This window comes from Piliocolobus tephrosceles, chromosome 14, assembly GCF_002776525.5.
Source record: "Piliocolobus tephrosceles isolate RC106 chromosome 14, ASM277652v3, whole genome shotgun sequence".
In the NCBI taxonomy this organism is placed as follows: domain Eukaryota; kingdom Metazoa; phylum Chordata; class Mammalia; order Primates; family Cercopithecidae; genus Piliocolobus; species Piliocolobus tephrosceles.
This window is the reverse complement of record NC_045447.1, coordinates 52,428,723-52,434,722: the sequence shown is the minus strand read 5'-3', so window position 1 is coordinate 52,434,722 and position 6,000 is coordinate 52,428,723. Positions and strand designations below refer to the sequence as shown.

Below are 6,000 nucleotides of genomic sequence, written 5' to 3'. Positions count from 1 at the left end.
CTTTCAAAGTGACTTCTCTTGTTACTTTTTCTCAGCTTTAGTGAAATATAATTGACAAAATTAAGAAGTTATAACTTAAAACAAAATGTTTTCTCATTGATTTTGTGGAAGATCTTTTTCTGAAACTCACTGATGCCAAATATAGAAAGCAAACACACAGGTTCTGTTCACAGGGGATGGAATTTCTGGGAAGTGCTCAGTGCTGTATTCCAAATATGGTGCCAATAAATAGCTTTTAATATTTTCTGAGGCTACATTAGTGATTTGCATAATTCAGTAAACTGGTTACCAGAAGATTAATCTGAACATTTCTTTTTCTGAATCGTACTGTGGAAATATTCCTAAATCATAAAACGTAAGTATGCTTACTAAATGTAAAATTTTGTAAACCCTTGGGTGGTAATTCAGAATATTTTAGAATATTTTAAGTTTTTGGCTCTGTGTCTCCACCCAAATCTCATGTTGAATTGTTATCCCCAGTGTTGGAGGTGGGGACTAGTGGGAGGTGATTGGATCATGGGGGAAGTTTCTAATGGCTTAGCACTATCCTCCTACTGCTGTCTTGTGATAGAGTTCTCACAAGATCTGGTTGTTTGAAAGTATGTAGCACCTCTCCCTTTGCTCTCTTCCTCCTGCTGGCCATGTAAAACAAATTTGCTTCCCCTTCACCCTTCCACCAGGGTCGTAAGTTTCCTGAGGCCTCCCCAGAAGCAGAAACCTGTACAGCCCATAGAACTATGAGCCAATCAAACCTCTTTTCTTTATAAATTAGCCAGTCTCAGGTATGTCTTTGTAGCAGTGTAAGAACAAACTAATACAGAAAATTGGTACCAGAGAAGGAAGCATTGTCAGAGATATCTAAAAAGGTGGAAGAAACTTTGGCAATGGGTAAAGAGCAGAAGCTGGAACAGTTTGGAGGTCTCAGAAGAAGACAGGAAGATGAGGGAAAGTGTGGAACTTTCTAGAGACTTGTTGAATGGTTGTAACCAAAATGCTGATAGTTATATGGACAATGAAATCCAGGTTGAGGTGGTCTCAGATGGAGATAAGAAACTTTTGAGAACTGGAGTAAATGTCACTTTTGCTATGCCTTAGCAAAGAGACTGGAAGCATTCTGCCCCTACCCTAGATATGTGTGGAGCTTTGAGCCTGAGATAAATGATTTAGGGTATCTGGTGGGAGACATTTTTAAACAGAAAAGCATTCAAGACGTTACCTGGCTGCCTTTAACAGTGCCCTCTCATATGCGTATGCAAAGAGACTACCTGAAATTGGAACTTATATTTAAAACAGAAGCAGAACATGGAAGTTTGGAAAATTTGAGCCTGACCATGTTGTAGAAAAGAAAACCTTATTTTCTGGGGAGGAATTCAAGCCCATTGCAGAAATTGGCATAAGTAAATAGTAGCTGAAGAGTGATAGCCAAGACAATGGAAAAATTACTCCAAGGCATTTCAGAGACCTTTGAAGCAACCATTCCCATCACAGGCTGGTGGCCTAGGAAGGAAAAATGGTTTGTGGGTCAGGCCCACGGCTCTGCTGCTCTGTGCAGCCTCAGGACATGGCCCTGCATCCCAGCTGCTTTAGCTCCAGCTGTGGCTAGAAGGGATTCAGATACATCTCAGGCTGCTGCTCCACAGGGTGTAAGCTGCAAGCCTTGGCAGCTTCCATGTGATGTTAAGCCTACAGGTGTGCAGAGGGCAAGAGCTGAGGCTTGGGAGCCTCCACCTAGAATTTAGAGGATGTATGCAACACTTGGATGTCCAGACAGAGTCTGCTGCAGGGGTGGAGCTCTCATGGAGAAGCTTTACAAGGGTAATGTGGAAAGGAAACACAGGGTTGGAGCCCCTACACAGAGTCCCCACTAGGACACTGCCTGGTGGAGTTGTGAGAAGAAGGCCACCATCCTCCAGACCCCAGAATGGTAGATCACTAACAGCTTGCACAATGTGCCTGGAAAAGCTGCAGGCACTCAATGCCAGTTCATGAAAGCAGCCGCAGGGGCTGTACCCTGCAAAGCCCCTGGGGTAGAGCTGCCCAAGGACTTGGGAGCTACCCCTTGCATCAGTGTGTCCTGAATGTGAGTCATGGAGTCAAAGGAGATTATTTTGAAGCTTAAAAATTTAATGACAGGGTTTTGGACTTTCATGGGGCCTGTAGCCCCTTTGTTTTGGTCAATGGAGCTCCTTTTGGGACAGGAACACTTATCCAATGCCTGTACTTCTATTGTATCTTGGAAGTAACTAACTTGTTTTTGATTTTACAGGCTTATAGGCAGAAGGGATTTGCCTTGTTTCAGATGAGATTTTGGCCTGTGAACTTTTAAGTTAATCCTGGAATAAGACTTTGAGGTACTGTTGCGAAGGCATGATTGTGTTTTGAAATGTGAGGGGGACTTGAGATTTGGAGGGACCAGGGGTGGAATGATATGATTTGGCTCTGTGTCCCCACCCAAATCTCATATTGAATTGTTATCCCTAGTGTTGGAGGCGGGGACTGGTGGGAGGTGACTGGATCATGGGGGCAGTTTCTAATTCTTAATCACCACTTCCCTATTGCTATCTCATGATAGAGTTCTCACAAAATCTGATTGTGTGAAAGTGTGTATCAACTCCACATTCACTCTCTTCCTCCTACTGGCCATGGAAGAGAAACTTGCTTCCCCTTTGCCCTTCTACCATGATTATAAGTTTCCTGAAGCCTCCCCAGAAGCAGAAACTTGTACAACCTGTGGAACTGTGAAATGATTAAACCTCTTTTCTTTAGAAATGACCCAGTCTCAGATATGTTTTTATAGCAGTGTAAGAATGAACTAATAGATAAGTGGAAAAGGTATTCAGAAATTTTTGAACTGACATTTCCTAGACTGCGAGTTTTTTGAGGGCATGTGCTATGTCTTATCCATCCAAATTTTCTTTCACTTATCCAGCCAACAAATAATTGTTTCATCTTATTTCTGAATTCTCAGCACCTTGCACAGAGTCTTGCACATAATAGGTGCTCTCCTGTGTTGTTCAACATATGAATGAATGAACAATTACTAGTCACTCAATGTGATGGTTAATATTAAACATCAACTTGATTGGATTGAAGGATGCAAAGTATTGTTCCTGGGTGTGTCTGTGAGGGTGCTGCCAAAGGAGATTAACATTTGAGTCACTGGCCGGGAGAGGCAGACCCACCCTCAATCTGGGTGGGTACCATCTAATCAGCAGCCAGCATGGCTAGAATAAAGTAGGCAGAAGAAGATGGGAGAAGTCTACTTGCTGAGTCTTCTGGCCTTCATCTTTCTCCTATGCTGGATGCTTCCTGCCCTCAAACATCAGACTCAAGGTTTTTCAGCTTTTTGACTCTTGGACTTACACTAGTGGTTTGCCAGGGACTCTTGGGCCTTTGGCCACAAACCGAAGGCTACACTGTCAGCTTCCCCACTTTTGAGATTTTGCGACTCAGACTGGCTTCCTTGCTCCTCAGCTTGCAGATGGCCTCTTGTGGGACTTCACCTTGTGATCGTGTGAGTCAGTACTCGTTAATAAACTCCCCTTCATATATACATATATCGTATTAGTTCTGTCCCTCTGGAGTACGCTAATACTCTCATCAAGACTTATTTTCCTCTATGGAGGCTTCCTCAAAGTTCTTTTTGTAGGAAGTATGTTGAAAAATTATTTGAATATCTCTCTGCTCCAAACATAGTACTTTCCAATCCAGTGACACTTAAATATTTATTTGAGGAAAAACTTAAAACTATGTCAAATGGGTAATAGTTGGGGAGGAGAAAGCTTAGGTCTGAGAGTATGGAGGTCTTCAATTAACTAAAACATTGCATGTGGGAGAGTCTTATTTTATATTGTTGGAAGGGTTTTAGTGAAGGCCAGTTAAAGGCTTCTGGGAGATTTCAGATTATGATCTAAGGATGTCCAAAACTGCTTTGGGAGACAAACATTTCTACTCACTGGAAGCGACAGCTGGGTAACATGTTGAACAAGCTGAGGAGGGCATTTCAGCCTCAGATGGGTGATTAGAATAGATGACTCATAAGATCTCTTGTAACCTGAGATTTCTTTGGTTGAATGAAGGACAATACTGTCCCCCAACTAATACTTCACTTGAGTGTAAGCACTAGCCGTTTTAAAAATGTAAGTCTTTCCACAGCCTTTTTGAACAAAGTTTTCTGTCCATCTTCCCAAAGACTCAGGTAAATGAAAAACCAGGGAGAAATATTACTTGGAAAATACACCAATTTTCTCTGATTTCTTTCAATAATTTAAGAAAACACTTAAGTTTGTCCTGGTTTTAGCCAGTCTAGTAAAAATTGTTAGTTGGTACTGCTCTTCCCAAAAGTGTATGTGTTTGTGTGTTTGTTAGGGGAGATAGGGATGGTCTTAGGGGTTGGAAAGTTCTTCAAAGGGGAAAAAGTCCATTTATATTGGTATTTATGGTTCTATAAATGAGAAGTTACATGAGGTTAAGAGCTGTTGCTTTCTTTCCTTGATGAAAGACTTTTTCTACCTGTATCTTTAAGCTCATGCATGTTAAATGGGCGATAAAGAAAAATAATTAGCTTCTATGTGAATCTTTTCAGCATATTAATCTATTTATGTTCTGAAGAATGTTATGTGAGTTTTGAGTTAATTATTAACCAACAATATATGTCAATTCTTAATATTTAAACTATTATTGGTTTGCAAATGATTATAAGCAAAAAAGTTAGTTATTATTGCCCAAAAGCCAATATTAAAAAGAAAGTAACATTATTAAAGTTCTATTCAAGCTCAAGTTCTACATTAAATTGTCAGTGAAGAATTTAAATAGACTGCACTTACATTTATTGCACAGCATAAACCATGTAAGCAGAATAATGCCATGTACTTCAAAATAAGTACCTACTAATGTAATAAGTACCTAAAGAAATACCTAATTATTTTTATGAACTCATAATGGTACATGTGGTATTTCATTGTTTTATTGTTTCAATAATCAATTATTCTTTTACTGGTAAACTGAAAAAGGACATTGATGCAATTTCAGTGAAAACCATTCAAGTTCAAACAAAATTATTCACGTAATGAAATCAGTGAATAAAGTATCACAAAATTAGAGAGATCTAAGGGAGCCAAGAAAAAGCAAATATAAAGAGTCTCATGGAATTATTCCAAAAGGTAGAAAATTAAGAAAATCCACACTTTTCAGTTGCAAAGACTAGTGCAATAGGAAGGAAAAACAACTACCTGTAGCTTTGTGGTTCTGAGTAACAACTGTAATTGCTGACAGTTTTGATAAATATAACAGAACTTGATATAACTTAGTAATCAAAAATACATATAAACAATATAAAAATTAATTGATAGAAGTCCTTTACATCTTATTTTTCATTATACATAATTTATTATTTGTTTAAAAATGTTTTAAACTCATATATTTTTGTCTTTGTAATGAATTAAAGATATAGTGGGAAAAATTCAAGAAAGATTTCTGGTGGTAGTTTTGGTGGAGTAGCTTATTGCAGATCATTGCTATCACTGAGGATAATTAAAAATGCTAATTTAAAAATCTGTTTAAAGACACTAGAGAGCTGTTAAAGTAACCAGGTCTATAAGGGCCAAGATTGTGGAGAAAGGGGAACTGCAGACAGGTGATCTAACCTTTTGCAGCCACATTTGCTTCCTGGGGACATTTGCTTATTGGGGGTACAGGGCAAGAGGCTGAGAACTCTTGATTTTCCTAGGTAGAGGGACTGTGTTGAGGGTTGAAGTAACCAGTGGAGTTTCAACAAATCTTGTGGGGCTGGAGAGGCAAAATTGGAGACTTTGGGGTCCAAGATCCCAAAGAGAAGGGAGGTGTGGAGAACTGAGCCTGATAAAGGCTCATTTCTGTTTTAATATATTTGTTGAATTTTGAAACTACAAGAGGCAGGAGGCCATGAAGGCAAGCTGAAATCCTCTGAAAAACAAAGCAAGTTACGTTAGTAGCTTCAAGGCATTGATGTGGCAAGATTAG

The 6,000-nt window shown here is 39.3% G+C and overlaps 1 long non-coding RNA gene across 11 annotated transcripts in view; it reads left to right on the top strand.

Moving 5' to 3' along the window:
- The first annotated feature begins 3,175 nt into the window (after positions 1–3,175).
- LOC116418440 overlaps positions 3,176–6,000 on the top strand; it is a 149,350-nt gene continuing 146,525 nt past the window's right edge. For all 11 annotated transcript variants that reach the window (XR_004228458.1, XR_004228460.1, XR_004228455.1 and 8 more), the window contains exon 1: positions 3,176–3,514. This is a non-coding gene — a long non-coding RNA (uncharacterized LOC116418440). The remainder of the gene's footprint in view (positions 3,515–6,000) is intronic.